The sequence below is a fragment of the Haliotis cracherodii genome, unplaced genomic scaffold, assembly GCF_022045235.1.
Source record: "Haliotis cracherodii isolate W230 unplaced genomic scaffold, xgHalCrac1.p SCAF_5, whole genome shotgun sequence".
In the NCBI taxonomy this organism is placed as follows: Eukaryota; Metazoa; Mollusca; class Gastropoda; order Lepetellida; family Haliotidae; genus Haliotis; species Haliotis cracherodii.
This window is the reverse complement of record NW_027266308.1, coordinates 1,354,939-1,373,945: the sequence shown is the minus strand read 5'-3', so window position 1 is coordinate 1,373,945 and position 19,007 is coordinate 1,354,939. Positions and strand designations below refer to the sequence as shown.

The 19,007-nt window shown below is 41.3% G+C and overlaps 1 pseudogene; it reads right to left on the bottom strand.

Moving 5' to 3' along the window:
• Positions 1 to 636: 636 nt before the first annotated feature.
• On the bottom strand, positions 637 to 7,305 carry LOC139443129 (E3 ubiquitin-protein ligase TRIM7-like; annotated as a pseudogene).
• Positions 7,306 to 19,007: the final 11,702 nt, after the last annotated feature.

Genomic DNA, 19,007 nt, shown 5'->3' with positions numbered 1-19,007 from the left:
CAAGAGATGACTAAATTACGCATGTTTCTAACCTGTTCCCACTGGCCAAGAGCATCAGACAAAAATAAACAACAACCTCGAAAATTAGTTGTAGAAAGCTTCAGACCTTCAGACAGTCATACTGATGCTCCTGGCACAAGTTCCCCCTGATGGCATTTTCAAAAAGGCCGCCATTATGTTCGAAAGTGATTGGAAACATTTTGCAATCAAAGCTCCATTTATAGGCTTCAGAAAAATACTCAATTAAAACCTTGTGCTATAATTAGGTGTTGTTTTAAGAGCATTTGAAAATTTGTTTTGCAGAATACCCGGTAATAGCCCTGTTTGATAATGATAAAGACAATCTATGGAAGAAAAATGGTATTTCGAATTTGCAATACTTTAATCAAACTGACAGGCAGTAGAAAACATACCCTTGATTCAATAAAAGAGTTTCAACACTTTCTTACATAATAGTAGCATAGCCAAGTACTATTAAGATCAATCACCTGGTGGAGCCGGAGGATATTAGGTCCCTGGGAATTATGTCCAGTGTTATTATATTGTTCATGAGCAGCAGCTGCAAAATAGTTAGCATTTTTGTCCAGTATAAAAACTAAACCAGTATTTTTGGAAAGATCATAAAAAGAGCTTTTATTTGACATACTGAATGATATCATGAATATAAATCTACACAATTTCCTATGTATGATCCAAATATATGATCAATACATGCAGAGGACGTACTCGTTATCTGTGTTGCATGCATAATAATTTGTTCCATTCCTTATTTCTTATTTCAAAAAAGTTATTGAAATAACGAGAAAATAATAGAAGTGACGAGCAAAAACTCGTAATTTCGAGTAAAATTATTAATATAACGTGAAATAAATTGAAATGTTTCAAATAAACTTGAAATAACAAGAAAATACGGACTTGAACAAATTATTACGGATAATAATAACGAGAAAATAATCGAGATTCGAGAAAATAATTGAAGTAGCGAGAAAAAAATCGATGCAAAGAGAAAATAATCGAAATGTTGAGAAAATAATCGAAATAACGAGATACAAAATCGCTTGAAATACCAAGATAATGTTCGAAATAATGAGAAAAAACATGCCAATCTTTCACACAAAAAAGTGAAATGCATCGTATTAAGAATCGAACACTAAACAGAGACTGTACATATCCATGAGACAAAATGGTCAGACGTGCTTAGAGCAACATGCACGCTTTTAACGTGAAACATGGTTTGTTGACTGAAGGAATCCACGAAAGTTACACGTTGCAACAACCGTAAAACAATTATTCTTTGAGGTGACACGGAAGTCCAGATAAGGCACAAACAATCGTCATTTAGTATCGTTCATGATTGAAGCTGAAAAACACGGCAAGAAAGGCAAGAGATTTACACGTTCACACAACGATCTACTGTTCTACTGCAGATAATGCACTGACAGCAGGGTGCAGTGTCGCCAAAGAAGCGGACGTAAACGTCGAACCTTTTCACGTAAAGGCATGGTCACGATCCGTTCTCACTTGCGCCAACAACACCTACCAGCAGTCAACTACTGCCAGACAGACAATTAGCACCCACCACAGACCTGGACCCACTTGCACAAAACGATCTTAGCTCTAAGATGATCGTAACTCTCATACTTTAACATAGGCTTACAATAGTCGTAGCGATAAGATCCCTTTGTGCAAGTGGGTCCTGTGTCGTTGTCCATGTCGAATCTCAGATGGCGACGTCCATACTTTACGATGTGCTTTCATTTGGAATTGAGTATATATGTAAGAGTAATCGATATATAACAAAGGACCAATTATATAGATGACGGTTTTAGAAAAGTGGAGCCATTTACAGAAAACAACCTTCAGTACAGTTACATGTAGACAGTAAAGACATAAAGTTTAACGTTATGTTTCCTAGATCAGTGAACAAAACATTGAGAGCAGACAAAAGAAAACAAACCTACAGTACAGGTACATGTAGACAGTAAAGACATAAAGTTTAACGTTATGTTTCCTAGATCAGTGAACAAAACATTGAGAGCAGACAAAAGAAAACAAACCTACAGTACAGGTACATGTAGACAGTAAAGACATAAAGTTTAACGTTATGTTTCCTAGATCAGTGGACAAAACATTGAGAGCAAACAAAAGAAAACAAACCTTCAGGGGAATAATTGCAAAAGTTCAAACAAGTGCTTTCAAGCTGTATTAAGTGACAACAAAGTAAGACAAAAGCAGAGCAGCTTCTAATCAGCAAAGTAAGCTGAAAATAATGTTTCTTGTATTTCAAAGAATTGCAACTGCATCCGATCATCCTGTCAAACCCAATTGGGTTGTTTTTATCAGAATGTCAAAAACATAGTTGCATGATTTTCAGTACAAAGCCACACTAAAAAAATAAAAAACTATGATGCACTAAGATAAAACTGACTCACTGCTTGACAAATGGTAGATAGAATATTCTTGACATAATAGTGATTACACAGACCTCGAGCAATGAAATACCTTAACAGTTGTATTGCGCTGTGTCACAAACAGTTCATCTCCATGGACAGACAAACCATACGGCTGCTCGATTCCATCCTCAGATGTCAGAAGGTCTCGGACAAACTCCCCTGCTGCTGTCAGTAGTGTTACCTTGTTTGTCCATTTGTCCGCCACCAGAATGTGTCCTGTTCTGGTAGTTGTGATACCTCGTGGCCCTCTCATTGCAGCTTCTCCTGTGGGTCTGTAGGTGAACACAGCCTTCCCCTCTGGTGTCATACAGTAGAGAAAGTTTGAGTCATCATTTGACACCAGGATGAACCTCGGGTCACATAGCAGGTTCTCTACTGCGTTGAGTGTACTGATTGACCTCAGCACTTCCCCAGATATATCCAGGATGTCGACACAGGCGGGATATACACAACCTGCTGCTAATGTTGAATTACTCAAGGCTGCAAGGCATCTGTTCTTCTTCTTTGTAGTAACACGTGACTGCAGTACACGGTCAGGGGTCACCAGTACAAGTAGAATTTCATTGCTTGACCAGAATGCTAAAGCCAGCAGGTTTTTTCCTAGTCTTGACAAAGAGTGTGGGAAACTTTTAATTTTCTTTGTTGTGATTGGCTGTTTTTTTTGTGAAAAAGGATTTCAGGCATTTATTACTTTAGTCTGCTATGACCAGTATCTCTTCAACATCCACATCGACGACCATGACATCATGAGGGTCGGGCTTCGCTTTGTCATCCTTTAACCTAGGATTGACTGTGTGACTTAACAGAGGGGTACCCATGATGCCGAATCTCTCAAACTCCAGTCTACCTAATCCGACATGCTTGTTAATGTTCCCAACATCTATTTTGCTAATGAATACAACTTTTGACTCTGGAACATCTGTAAATTTGACAGCCCTGACTGCTGCAGCAGCCATTGCCCCTGACTGACAATTCTGGTAAATATCAAACATGTCAGTCTCACTCCCTGACTTCAACACCTGGGAAATGTATTGTATGTATTGTTGATACAACTGCATGTCTATTTCTTTGGACCTCATCCGTCTTCTCAGTTTTCCAGACTGCTTATCTGTCATGTCATTCAGTTTGGCCAGCAGTTGTTTTTCCTTCTGTTTGATCACGTCTATGGCCCTTTGAGAGGCCTGTCTGATCTTTGATTCAACTAAGACGTTGTTGTGGTCAAGTGCATCAATCTGAGATGTGTTTTGTAGAAGTGATTTGTTTGTGTCTTCAAACTGACGTCTGAACAAGCGCTCATTTTGTGTCAGAGCATGTTTCATCTCAGACATGAGGGACTGAATAGTGACCACGGAGATGCATGTTCTGTGATATATGATACAACATTTTTGGCATATTGCTTTATTGCAATCCCTACAGCAGAAGCCCATAACTTCATTGTGCTCCGTGCACATTTGTCTTCGTCGTCTGCTGACCTTTACTCCATCTCCAATGTCACCGAGGTCATGTTCTGATGTCGCAGGATTGGCCAAGTGCATCTTGACACATCTGTCACAGAGCGGGACAGAACAGTCCTGGCAGTGGGACCTGGCCTCACTTTTAACCCCAAGTTTCTTGCAGGAGAAGCAATCGTTGTCATTACCTAGAGATGCAAATGGTTATGTTAATTGCCTTCTCCATGCACTCATGTCTATTTTCACATGCAGTAGCATTGTATTGCCCTGACGTGTTACCCATGTCCACTTAACTCTTTCATATTGGCCACAATCAGTAGTCTTCAACATAGAATAACACATAATCAGTTAACACAGACTTAAACTTGATAGAGTCCTTATAATAACGACTAACGTCCGGTGATGTAGTTTTCTTGGGGTGGTTTGTGGCTACGTAAATGTATTAACTGGGCCCTTACTCTTAGTAGAGAGACAAATGTATGGAAACAGCATCAACGACTAAAGTCGATTGACTATCATCAGTGTGCATCAATACTTTCTTCACCTGACTAGTACTGTTACATATTCATCATCCTCATCCCACATATCACTGTGCCAGATATAAATACCCTTGAACGTGTACGTCTCTAGTTACAATGTGTCGCTGCTTGATGGATTCTTTTCAAATCAGAAGTTCTACTACTTGCTTTACCTCCGTTGGATACGATTATGCCTCATCTTCAAACGCAAAAGCAAAACCGTATCTAATCAATCAGGATTTCTCGTCTTAGAATCAACTGGCATGTTTTCTATGAGGTTTCTTCCATATTTTGGGGGACGGGTATATAATTACACTTGTTGTCATCTGCTCGGGTCTTCAAATGCTGTTCACGCAACACGTGTGGTTCAGCAGAATAAACATAATTCTACCATAATCCGTTATTCTACTAATGCCAACAGTGCTTAAGTAGTTGTAGGCGATAACTCAACTTTGACCACTCTTTGGTAGGATTGCCTACCACGTTCTGAGTGCACTAAGTACATTACTTGTACATTCATGAGTATATTCCGACCAAACTAACATGGCTTTGAGTAGACGAGGTATATGCAAGCTGAAAGGACAAGGGATTATTCAAGCTTTTCCCAGGGGATTGAACATTTGGTTACACCTGAGGTTACTGAATACTTCAGGACAGTGAGAAACACTGATTCAAGCCATACTTTACTTGATAGCCCTCTTGTCGCAGCAACAGTTTCATCTTGACCTCACTTATATTTACTTACCATGCTCAGTATTTTCCCCACAGGCTAGAGTTTCCAGAAGTCCCTGTATGAGGAAACTGGGCTTGATCTGCTTCACCCACTCCTCCACTGGTCTGTCAGGCTGGGGAACTCGGGTCATCTGTAGACAGTAGGGACACAGGATGGACTTGGCTCTGATTGCATCTTGTCTTGTCTTCAGGAATGCCCCCAGGCAGCCCTTACAGAAGGTGTGGCTACAGGTCAGAGTACAGGGATCTTTGTATCCCTTCGTACATAATGAACAGGTCAAGAAGTTCTCATGCACACTGTCCAACTTTCTGGCGGCTGCCATCTACAAAGAGGAAGACATATTTTTATGTGCAGTGGACAACCTCTAAATTCTTAAAAATATTTCTGTCGAAGCATGATGACACGGCACAGCTGGCAAAACTGGATAGGTTTTTTTCTTGCAGCATAAATAATTAGTACCCATGCATTCTTATATGTCGCAGAAAATAGGTATATGACCACATCAAAACCGTTTCGAAAAATGGTTGTTTCAGTGGCCATATTGAAAGTGATGGAATCATTACATTACAAATTCACTTTTCAAGAAAGTATGTAAAGTATCAGCGTTGTTGGTCCAGTGGTTTCAGAGTAGACTAGAGTGGGTTTTAACATAATTACTACAAGAGCATGATCATAGTGCAAATGTCAGTTAAACTAAATTTATGATATCTTAAAACATGCGCCCCACAACCAACCAACTATACATTACCAAATTCCGTTACATTTGTAACAAAATCGGATTCAAACCTTGTGAACAAATTGCAGTATTGTCATTGGTTGGGAAATGCATGTGAAGAATCAGGTTATTGGTTTAGTGGTTTCTGAAGAGAACATGTTCACAGAAGCTGCCACGTCGAGCAGGCAGTCAATGAAATAAGCTCATTTGACTTTCATTCAACCACACGGTATCACACATTGATCAAAGCCAGAGTTGGGATTTACGAACGAAACTTATAAGCAATATAATATAACTGGTTATTTAACCATCACGGGTAGTCAGGTTGACTTGGTTGATGCATGTCATCGATCCCAATTTCGTGGATAGATGCTCATGATATCAATCACTGGATTTTCTGGTCCAGACTCGATTATTTACGGACCGCTGTCATACAGCTGGAATATTGCTGAGCGCGGCGTTAAACAACAAAAATAATAATAATGAATCACTTTTAAATACCATTCAAAGACTTAATAAATAAACTTACAAAATGATGTCCAAAGCATACACACTGTGAGCAGCACTATGTATCAACACACATTGATTACAATCTACTGAAAGGGAAGTATTTTTAAACAGAAGGATGTAGACGATGAAAAGCTCTTGTATATATTTTGTAAATTTAATGTTTACACTAGAATCCAATGCAGAAGCATTGCGTTTAAATGGCTCGTGAGTACATTTGACTGATATGAATGTAGATTTACCGTTTATACATTATGGGATGAATTTCCTGAGGTTATAAATGTTTCGAAACAGTTATGTATCACTACATCGTTTTATTACCAAACATTACCACAACAGAAACTATTTAGATCTTCTTTCCATACAAAAATAACAATGAAACTAAAACAGAAAATAAAAACGTGTCCATTCATCCATGTTGACCTTGACCTTGAATTCTTTCTGTCACGTTGGCAATACCCATGGTGTGAGTCATATCGAAAGTAGACATTCTCCTTGATCAGAATTTATTTCAAACATTTATCAATACTACAGTTACGCATGTTATTTAAACCCATGCATGTATTGCATAATAAAATATAAATTTAAATGGTTTTCCGTATTGGTTTTACATCCTTAGCTCGCGCATTACTACTGAATAACCCCCACACTCGCCTAACCCGTTTGTATTTGTGTTTGTAATATCGAAAGTAGAATCTACTCGTTGTGCTCGGTATATTGACTATGTCTTGATGTTCCATTCACCGAGAGATGCCATTTCAAGTACATTAGAATGAAACGTGAACGCCAGAGAACAACCGCTCTTGGTTATCAGCACTTGGTTTGTAATCACGGTCGACTGGTCCTATATGGGGCAACACCCCTCCTACCTTATACCCCTCCAACGCCAAGGCCTACGTCCGCATGACACCGTTACCCACAATCCTTTCTGCTGCGCAATAGAGTTATGATGGTGTTTTGGCGAGTCACTCGTGTGTTTGAAAACAGCGTTTGGTGAGTAGTGGAAGGTAGATAAATGATCATTCATTTCATATGAAAGAATTGATTTATTGCTTTAAGCTAACGTTAACGGATCCCTCCTCTGAAACAACGAGCCATAAAATACTTTACTTTGCATGGATGATTCGAGTAAAGTTAAATTGCAGTTGAAAATATTAATTGACTACCCTCACAGGTTTGTCGAAAATTTATTTTCCATGTATCATTCTGAAATGTCATGTCCAGTGCGGAGTTTGGTACACGTGGGTCATATTTGACAGGGTTCCATTCTCGACATGGGTACAATGTGTGAAGCTTATTTCTGGTGTCCCCCGCCGTGATATTGCTGGAATATTGCTACAAGCGGTTTAAAACCATATTCACTCACTCACTCACTCATATTTGACAGCATCCTAACTTCTACACTACACAGGGATACCTCTGCAGCCTCTGTAAACATTTCCAGATATATTTGGGCCAGGAGCAAATAACAACGAAAACTCGTAAGGGCGGTTCAATCATTTCCTGACGATGGCTTCATCCACTTACACTGATGACGTCACGCATGACGTAGTTCACGCACAGAATCATTCCCACCTTTACATTGCACGTGGATAACTCTGCAGCCACAGTGAACATTCCCAGACAGAGCTCCTCGTATACAGAATCGTATGTCTTACATGGTGCATATCTCATCTCTGTCAAGGACAGAATATCTATTAAATGCATTTATTCTATCATTAAAATTAAAATTACTCTTAGTGTCTTGAAGGCTATTTTGATATTCTCTGTTTGTATATCTAGCGAACATTTATAGTAACACACAAGTGACAATTGATTAAGATGTTTCACCAAACAAACAATCAGATATCCATTATAAAAAAATGTCTAGCGTTCATCTTTTTGTAGGCACAAACATGAGTCTCCCCTTATCTGTGATTGGTTCCTGTCTATGCACATTGCATAGTCGTGGTGCAGAATAATCGTACTTGGGGAATTAATGACAGCGAACAGGACAGAAAGTAATATTTTAATGCCAAACGTTTTGTCCGAAGGTACGATTCGATGTGATCTCCTCACCCAATGTTACGGTACCGATTCATTCTGATTGTATATACTTGTACCTATTGTCGTAACTGCGTTTTGGGGCGTAAAGGGACCCTAAACACTAAACAGCTACTTAAACGTATTGCCATTATGTGTTGTCATGATCAATGTAAGCCATAACTCTACAGCCCGCATAGCCAGGAGTCAAGGAGTGGGGCGTCTGATGCTCATTAACTACATAGACATCCATGGACCGGGGCACACACTTACTGGACGAACACAAGGTTTGATTCTCACATAAGTTTACGGCGGATGTGCTTGTAACGGCGGGTTGGCTTGACGCAGCGGCGCCGGTGGGTGGACTTGCGCCGGCGGCGGCGTTAGCGGGTGGGCTTGGAATGGCGGGTGGATTCGCGGCGGCGGCGGCGGCGGCGGCGGTAGCTGATGGGCTTGCGGCGGCGGCGTTAGCGGGTGGGCTTGTAATGGCCAGTGGACTTGCGGCGGCGGGTGGGCTTGTAACGGCGGCGGTATGCTATGTTTATTTCTCCTGTGTCGTAACATGACATCTCTCCTTGAAAACATTTTTTCATAGTCCGGACAGGTGGCAACCCCCATGGTGATCCAATACGGTGTGCGATTAGAGGGTATGAAGCTTTCTTTTATACCCTTGACTCTGTTGACGCTTCAAGGCAGCAAGTGCCCGTTCCACCACAGCCTTCACCTCCGACACATGTTGTATTTTCACGGGTTGGGGTGTTGTCTTCGATCCCTGTTTGGTTGTCATCGTTTTCATTTTAGGTGTTACCTGTCTCTTCTTTGTCTTCAGCGTCGACTTCTTGGCTGCTTGTGGTTTCTTTCTCTGTTGTGATTTTCTCAACGTAGTCTTCCTAATTATATCTCTAGGGTCAAGTCTAATCTCTGATGCTTTCTTCATGTTGTTCACGTCCAATCCGTTTGCTGGCGAAAGTAAAACTGTTTGTCGGGCTACACTACTGTTGAGTTTATACTGTCTTACACGTGCAGGGATTCTTAGAAGACACTCTTTTCTTCATAGCACACTTGTGAGTATGTTAAAAAAGCGATCATATTAGTATATAGTCTTCGTCACACTACACCCGTGAAGGTCCGGGTTATAGAATCGACCTTCAGTAACCCATGCTTATCGGCGACTGACGGGGATCGGTTGGTCTGTCTCGCCGACTCGGATGACACGTGCCATCGGTTCCCAGTTGCACAGATCGCTGCTCATGCTGTTGATCACTTGATTGTCTGGTCCAAGCTCGTTTATTGACAGACCACCGTCCTAGAGCTGGAATAATGCCGAGTGTGGCGTAGAACTAAATTCACTCACTCACTGATACCAATACATCTAAAAAGTAATGTCATCATTTAAATAGCGAGTTTAAACGCGTATTTTACCCTTACAAGGACGAGTGCATTCCACACACCCTTCCTGTTATCAATGTGTCACTGTTTACAGTTCGGGCGAACATAACCCTATAGACATGTGTGTGGGCGAGTTCATTTATCAGAAATCTATCATTTACGATGTGTTTATAAATATGAGCTGCTAACCACGCTCATAGTCATGTTGCGTGTCGTGGTTAGAACCGTAATTGATGTATTGAAAGGTGTCATACATTCGTGTTCGGATATAGGTACAACATCTACACGCACATACTTTCCTACATCATTCAAATGTATTAAATACCGGATACGTTTAGTAGACACCAACGAAAGAAAGGTTTAATGAGGGGAATACCCATATATATCCTCTCTGAAATAACTCCCTTTTAAAATAACAAATGTACAACACATGTTCCCTAACATATAATAAATAAGGGACACTGGTCACAAAATTTATGAATGGGAAGCTTCAAGCGAGGCTGTTATGTTAACATTAATTGTAAGGCCGGGGTATGTCGACATTGCTATGGGCGGCCGGTCGCTTAGTCTCTCTGCTATACATTAGCTATGAATAAACCTGCTTCGACATATATTTCCAGTAACACATTTTCCTCGTCAAACAATTTTCCATGATAAACTCTGTTCTCTCTTCAAATTAAGGATAGATTCCTATATCTGGTAATTTCAAGAAGTATTATGTGGAGTTGGCAATGTGCGTAGAAAATGTTGGTTCATGCACAATATGTGCTTCTGACTGATAATGTGTATTTTAGTTACGATTTAGATTTTGTGCTGATTATAACGCATCAATATTGACATTAAACTAAATCCAGTATGTATGAAGTAAAAATCTACAATATAAATATAACTGAGGCCTTTAGTTTTGTTCATTGGGTATTCTTCAGACATTCCGTCACAGAGGCCACTTGAACTCACTTTACACTATCCACTTATGATCAAAACATTAAGGATCAGGATATATTATAAGTATTAATTTACACAAATTGAATCAAATCGCAGCTAACTACATATTAAATAACTCAAATTGTAATTACTACATATTCATGACTAAAGATTACTTTCCCAATCCAGTAAGTTTTAGGATTCAAAACACTGATGTGGTTCACTTTGCCTGCATATAATATGATTGTTGATATATTTATAAACCCGGCTGACCACTCATTCTGATTCAGCGCCATATACTTCCCTCAACCAAACATTATTCAAGCATCTATTGCATGACTCCCCTAAAACTGTATTCACGCATCTATTGCATAACTCCCCTAAAACGGTATTCAAGCATCTTTTGCATAACTCCCCTAAAAATGTATTCAAACATCTATTGCATAACTCCCCTAAAACTGTATTCAAACATCTTTTGAAGAACTCTCCTAAAACTGTATTCAAACATCTTTTGCATAACTCCCCTAAAACTGTATTCAAACATCTTTTGAAGAACTCTCCTAAAACTGTATTCAACAAATTACTTACTTTTTTTGTTTTTCTTTCTTTATTGTGACAAGTATCCAACGATATGAAAACACACGACAGACTTGCATTAGAGCCACTTGCGTAAAGCGTGCAGCCAGCTTATGTTATGTACTTAATCCTGTCTCTCGCCTTACCCCAGTATGCTGGCGCCATCCTGCAGGATGTCCACTACAACCACACCAAATCAGAATCAGTCGTTCGGCCAGCAGCTTTCAGAGAAAGATTGAATGTAGATTGATAGATCTGGCAGCTGTGATTGGATGAGATTTATGAGATTTGTTGACGTTTTCCAATGTACATCCATTGAGTAAATTAAAAGTGACCCAGTTTTTTCCAATATTTAGTGCTGTCGATGACTTATCCTGATTGTGAGCATGACCATGCACGATGTTTTCGAGCAGGTGACATTTGGCGCGGGACTGAGGTTGGTGTGTTTGACTTCCTGTACTTGTAAAAGGACCTGGCTGACACTGCAAACACGAAAACGTCGTTTTTTCCCGTATATGGTCATTGGACAGAAAAACGACATTATTTGGACGCTTTCAAACAATCGTTTTTCCGTCCAAATAACGTCGTTATTTGACATGGGAATTTACTTGGAGAGAACGATATCATCAAGCTCCTCCCTTTCGTGATTGACATTGTCAATCAAGCAACAGCGTCTACCGGTATTCCTACTTCTCAGATTTCATTGGTCAGTTCTCGCGTCTCAGATTACAGGCCCGAGTTTGACGATGTACTCGAAGCGCGTAGCGGAAGTACTGAAATCAATCGTTCTGCGCATGCGGATTGCTTAATGCCTTGTCCTAATTTTCCGTTCTGTGCATTCGCGATTTCGCGTATTGTTTCCACTTTGTCACCACTATTTGACAATGATTCATAAACACTGTCTCGTGATAAGTTCGTGGCTTCCCTTGTTACGTTTCCTCCTTTGCTATCTTTTTACTTTTGTTGTTCTTACAGGTACATATATATCTTCTCTGCCTCATAGCGTTAATTCACCTGATGAAGGAGTAAGTTTTTACTCCGAAACGTTGTGTTCCTCATAATAAAGACGCTGACATCCATACATTTTCTTCCTTATGTGTTTCACTTCTTAATGCCTTCAAAGCCTCATTCTAGCTTTGTTTTTAAATGTGGAGATATTTGCGTGGAATATAATATGGTCATGCCTATAAACATTTGAGTCTTTGTCTACATGAGCATTTAGACATAAATGTCATAGCTAAGGAAATTGCTAAATCTGCGGGGATGAAGTACACTTTATAGCAAGCTGTGATCTTTATTCACACTTTAGATATTCGTAATGGAGATCTGTAACTGAAGTTTATCGTAATTTTCCGCAACTCTCACCTCCTGACCAGCTGAACGTCTTAGTGCATTCTGATGCCATTGTAAAATTCCAGGCTGCCCTTCTTTCTGTGATTTTTTGACGGATGAAATCTATTGCGTTATAATACTCTCTGTTTGCTGATATTTAATATGTACATATTGTAAAATATTTACGATATTTTAAACGTATAATTCGATGCATGCAATGCAATCTGAACATGAGTGCGGATGCTTGAAGGCGGTTATAGTTATAGTGCGATGGATGTAGGGGAATGGTAGGAGGGTGTATGTATGTAAGCACGGATACCGATACATGAAGGCGGTTATAGTTATAGTGCGATGGATGTAGGGGAATGGTAGGAGGGTGTATGTATGTAAGCACGAATACCGATACATGAAGGCGGTTATAGTTATAGTGCGATGGATATAGGGGAATGGTAGGAGGGTGTATGTATGTAAGCACGAATACCGATACATGAAGGCGGTTATAGTTATAGTGCGATGGATGTAGGGGAATGGTAGGAGGGTGTATGTATGTAAGCACGAATACCGATACATGAAGGCGGTTATAGTTATAGTGCGATGGATGTAGGGGAATGGTAGGAGGGTGTATGTATGTAAGCACGAATACCGATACATGAAGGCAGTTATAGTTATAGTGCGATGGATGTAGGGGAATGGTAGGAGGGTGTATGTATGTAAGCACGAATACCGATACATGAAGGCGGTTATAGTTATAGTGCGATGGATGTAGGGGAATGGTAGGAGGGTGTATGTATGTAAGCACGAATACCGATACATGAAGGCGGTTATAGTTATAGTGCGATGGATGTAGGGGAATGGTAGGAGGGTGTATGTATGTAAGCACGAATACCGATACATGAAGGCGGTTATAGTTATAGTGCGATGGATGTAGGGGAATGGTAGGAGGGTGTATGTGTGTAAGCACGAATACCGATACATGAAGGCGGTTATAGTTATAGTGCGATGGATGTAGGGGAATGGTAGGAGGGTGTATGTGTGTAAGCACGAATACCGATACATGAAGGCGGTTATAGTTATAGTGCGATGGATGTAGGGGAATGGTAGGAGGGTGTATGTGTGTAAGCACGAATACCGATACATGAAGGCGGATATAGTTATAGTGCGATGGATGTAGGGGAATGGTAGGAGGGTGTATGTGTGTAAGCACGAATACCGATACATGAAGGCGGATATAGTTATAGTGCGATGGATGTAGGGGAATGGTAGGAGGGTGTATGTGTGTAAGCACGAATACCGATACATGAAGGCGGATATAGTTATAGTGCGATGGATGTAAGGGAATGGTAGGAGGGTGTGTGTGTGTAAGCACGAATACCGATACATGAAGGCGGTTATAGTTATAGTGCGATGGATGTAGGGGAATGGTAGGAGGGTGTATGTGTGTAAGCACGGATACCGATACATGAAGGCGGATATAGTTATAGTGCGATGGATGTAGAGGAATGGTAGGAGGGTGTATGTGTGTAAGCACGGATACCGATACATGAAGGCGGATATAGTTATAGTGCGATGGATGTAGGGGAATGGTAGGAGGGTGTATGTGTGTAAGCACGAATACCGATACATGAAGGCGGATATAGTTATAGTGCGATGGATGTAGAGGAATGGTAGGAGGGTGTATGTGTGTAAGCACGAATACCGATACATGAAGGCGGATATAGTTATAGTGCGATGGATGTAGAGGAATGGTAGGAGGGTGTATGTGTGTAAGCACGAATACCGATACATGAAGGCGGATATAGTTATAGTGCGATGGATGTAAGGGAATGGTAGGAGGGTGTGTGTGTGTAAGCACGAATACCGATACATGAAGGCGGTTATAGTTATAGTGCGATGGATGTAGGGGAATGGTAGGAGGGTGTATGTGTGTAAGCACGAATACCGATACATGAAGGCGGATATAGTTATAGTGCGATGGATGTAAGGGAATGGTAGGAGGGTGTGTGTGTGTAAGCACGAATACCGATACATGAAGGCGGTTATAGTTATAGTGCGATGGATGTAGGGGAATGGTAGGAGGGTGTATGTGTGTAAGCACGGATACCGATACATGAAGGCGGATATAGTTATAGTGCGATGGATGTAGAGGAATGGTAGGAGGGTGTATGTGTGTAAGCACGGATACCGATACATGAAGGCGGATATAGTTATAGTGCGATGGATGTAGGGGAATGGTAGGAGGGTGTATGTGTGTAAGCACGAATACCGATACATGAAGGCGGATATAGTTATAGTGCGATGGATGTAGAGGAATGGTAGGAGGGTGTATGTGTGTAAGCACGAATACCGATACATGAAGGCGGATATAGTTATAGTGCGATGGATGTAGAGGAATGGTAGGAGGGTGTATGTGTGTAAGCACGGATACCGATACATGAAGGCGGATATAGTTATAGTGCGATGGATGTAGGGGAATGGTAGGAGGGTGTATGTGTGTAAGCACGAATACCGATACATGAAGGCGGTTATAGTTATAGTGCGATGGATGTAGGGGAATGGTAGGAGGGTGTATGTGTGTAAGCACGGATACCGATACATGAAGGCGGATATAGTTATAGTGCGATGGATGTAGGGGAATGGTAGGAGGGTGTATGTGTGTAAGCACGGATACCGATACATGAAGGCGGTTATAGTTATAGTGCGATGGATGTAGGGGAATGGTAGGAGGGTGTATGTGTGTAAGCACGGATACCGATACATGAAGGCGGATATAGTTATAGTGCGATGGATGTAGGGGAATGGTAGGAGGGTGTATGTGTGTAAGCACGAATACCGATACATGAAGGCGGTTATAGTTATAGTGCGATGGATGTAGGGGAATGGTAGGAGGGTGTATGTGTGTAAGCACGGATACCGATACATGAAGGCGGTTATAGTTATAGTGCGATGGATGTAGGGGAATGGTAGGAGGGTGTATGTGTGTAAGCACGAATACCGATACATGAAGGCGGTTATAGTTATAGTGCGATGGATGTAGAGGAATGGTAGGAGGGTGTATGTGTGTAAGCACGGATACCGATACATGAAGGCGGTTATAGTTATAGTGCGATGGATGTAGGGGAATGGTAGGAGGGTGTATGTGTGTAAGCACGGATACCGATACATGAAGGCGGTTATAGTTATAGTGCGATGGATGTAGGGGAATGGTAGGAGGGTGTATGTGTGTAAGCACGGATACCGATACATGAAGGTGGTTATAGTTATAGTGCGATGGATGTAGAGGAATGGTAGGAGGGTGTATGTGTGTAAGCACGAATACCGATACATGAAGGCGGATATAGTTATAGTGCGATGGATGTAGGGGAATGGTAGGAGGGTGTATGTGTGTAAGCACGGATACCGATACATGAAGGCGGTTATAGTTATAGTGCGATGGATGTAGGGGAATGGTAGGAGGGTGTATGTGTGTAAGCACGAATACCGATACATGAAGGCGGTTATAGTTATAGTGCGATGGATGTAGGGGAATGGTAGGAGGGTGTATGTGTGTAAGCACGGATACCGATACATGAAGGCGGATATAGTTATAGTGCGATGGATGTAGGGGAATGGTAGGAGGGTGTATGTGTGTAAGCACGAATACCGATACATGAAGGCGGATATAGTTATAGTGCGATGGATGTAGGGGAATGGTAGGAGGGTGTATGTGTGTAAGCACGAATACCGATACATGAGGGCGGTTATAGTTATAGTGCGATGGATGTAGGGGAATGGTAGGAGGGTGTATGTGTGTAAGCACGAATACCGATACATGAATGCGGTTATAGTTATAGTGCGATGGATGTAGGGGAATGGTAGGAGGGTGTATGTGTGTAAGCACGAATACCGATACATGAAGGCGGATATAGTTATAGTGCGATGGATGTAGGGGAATGGTAGGAGGGTGTATGTGTGTAAGCACGAATACCGATACATGAGGGCGGTTATAGTTATAGTGCGATGGATGTAGGGGAATGGTAGGAGGGTGTATGTGTGTAAGCACGAATACCGATACATGAATGCGGTTATAGTTATAGTGCGATGGATGTAGGGGAATGGTAGGAGGGTGTATGTGTGTAAGCACGAATACCGATACATGAAGGCGGATATAGTTATAGTGCGATGGATGTAGGGGAATGGTAGGAGGGTGTATGTGTGTAAGCACGAATACCGATACATGAGGGCGGATATAGTTATAGTGCGATGGATGTAGGGGAATGGTAGGAGGGTGTATGTGTGTAAGCACGAATACCGATACATGAAGGCGGATATAGTTATAGTGCGATGGATGTAGGGGAATGGTAGGAGGGTGTATGTGTGTAAGCACGAATACCGATACATGAAGGCGGATATAGTTATAGTGCGATGGATGTAGGGGAATGGTAGGAGGGTGTATGTGTGTAAGCACGAATACCGATACATGAGGGCGGATATAGTTATAGTGCGATGGATGTAGGGGAATGGTAGGAGGGTGTATGTGTGTAAGCACGAATACCGATACATGAAGGCGGATATAGTTATAGTGCGATGGATGTAGGGGAATGGTAGGAGGGTGTGTGTGTGTAAGCACGAATACCGATACATGAGGGCGGATATAGTTATAGTGCGATGGATGTAAGGGAATGGTAGGAGGGTGTATGTGTGTAAGCACGAATACCGATACATGAAGGCGGATATAGTTATAGTGCGATGGATGTAAGGGAATGGTAGGAGGGTGTATGTGTGTAAGCACGAATACCGATACATGAAGGCGGTTATAGTTATAGTGCGATGGATGTAAGGGAATGGTAGGAGGGTGTATGTGTGTAAGCACGAATACCGATACATGAAGGCGGTTATAGTTATAGTGCGATGGATTTGGGGGAATGGTGGGAGGGTGGATTATGTATGCAAGCATGCGCATGTATCCATGATGGCTGACGTAGACATAATGAGATGGTTGTAGGGATAAAGGGGAAAGATGAATGCGATGTGTGCGTGCGTGTGTGCGTGCGTGCGTGCTTTGGCGAACATGTAGTCAGATGATGGTGTAAGTAAGTTAAGTGGTTGAGGATGCGGCAGGTATGAGTATTGATACATGCAGACTTGGGGTTGGGGGACTGGACGTGCCTGTACTGATGTCTTTTGTTTCACTCACTTATAGTGTTTTCTTTTACTCAATAAATGTTTTACGCATTTTAATGACTGAAAATGTGGTGTCTCAAAGGTCATACTGGCCGGGCATTCTACATATCTACCCGAACTACGTAGCCATTTTTATGGTGTACAGTTCTTCTTCCGAACACACACACACACACACACACACACACACACACTCATTAATTGTTTTATTAAATGTATCCTCGAGAGTCAGTAAAAAAAATAGAAATAACTGCCTTTGTTCTGTAAATCTCACCAAGTTTCAGCTTTCGCCTCTTCCTTTGTGGAATGAGGTTTCACATTTGTAAAATGATCTCTCATATCTGTCTGTACCATCAACTTAACTGCCCTCACCCCCTGCAGTTTTCCCTTCCTATATTGCCAAGCAGGTGACCCACAAGGAGGAATACGGCCCTCCCTCAGTCCAGAAGCATGAGTTATACTGTGCCTACCACAATACCTTGTGAATACGTAGCCTTGCTGTCGCCAAACATTTTGCAACAATTTGGCAAACTTTGATATGTAAACAGCACTTATAATTCAGTTTTATTTCATCTTAATATATCAGTTGAATCCCACTTGACCTTTGAAGATCCGGGTTAGAATAGGTCTTCAGCAACCCATGCTTGCCGTTATAGGCGACTATGCTTGTCCAAAAACCAAGACAGCTACGCGACAAATTGCAAAGAACAGAGAAGAAGAAAGCGATATATATTTCACGATAAAACATTGTTCTATCATGACGTCATTTATGGAGATTCGAACATGCACTCGCTTGAGGACGTCGTAGATTTGACGTTATTTGTGAGAGGGAAGTGTCTAGTGAGTTGTTCCCAATAGACGTAGCTGGGGAAGGTAGATAAATTCAATGCCGGAACAATCGCATCCGAAAGTGAGAGCGAAATGCCAATCGGTATTGGGAGAAAAGGTACATATAATCGACGAGAAAAGTGTGAGAATATGCGGGAAAGACCAAATTCAAACCCTCCTGTTCATAAAATGGATTTATCTGGCAATGACGCGGTCGGAATCTATTCAGGGAGTCATCATAATTTAAGTACGGGTAAATATTTTTAAAGCATGTACTTTTTCCTAATATAACACCCTTAAATGGGCTGTATGAAATGTTGATATCTCATATAAGAAATAAACGAGTCGTGGTCGTTGTTTATCGTACAATAAACAACTCCAACTCGCGGTTTGTTTCTTAAT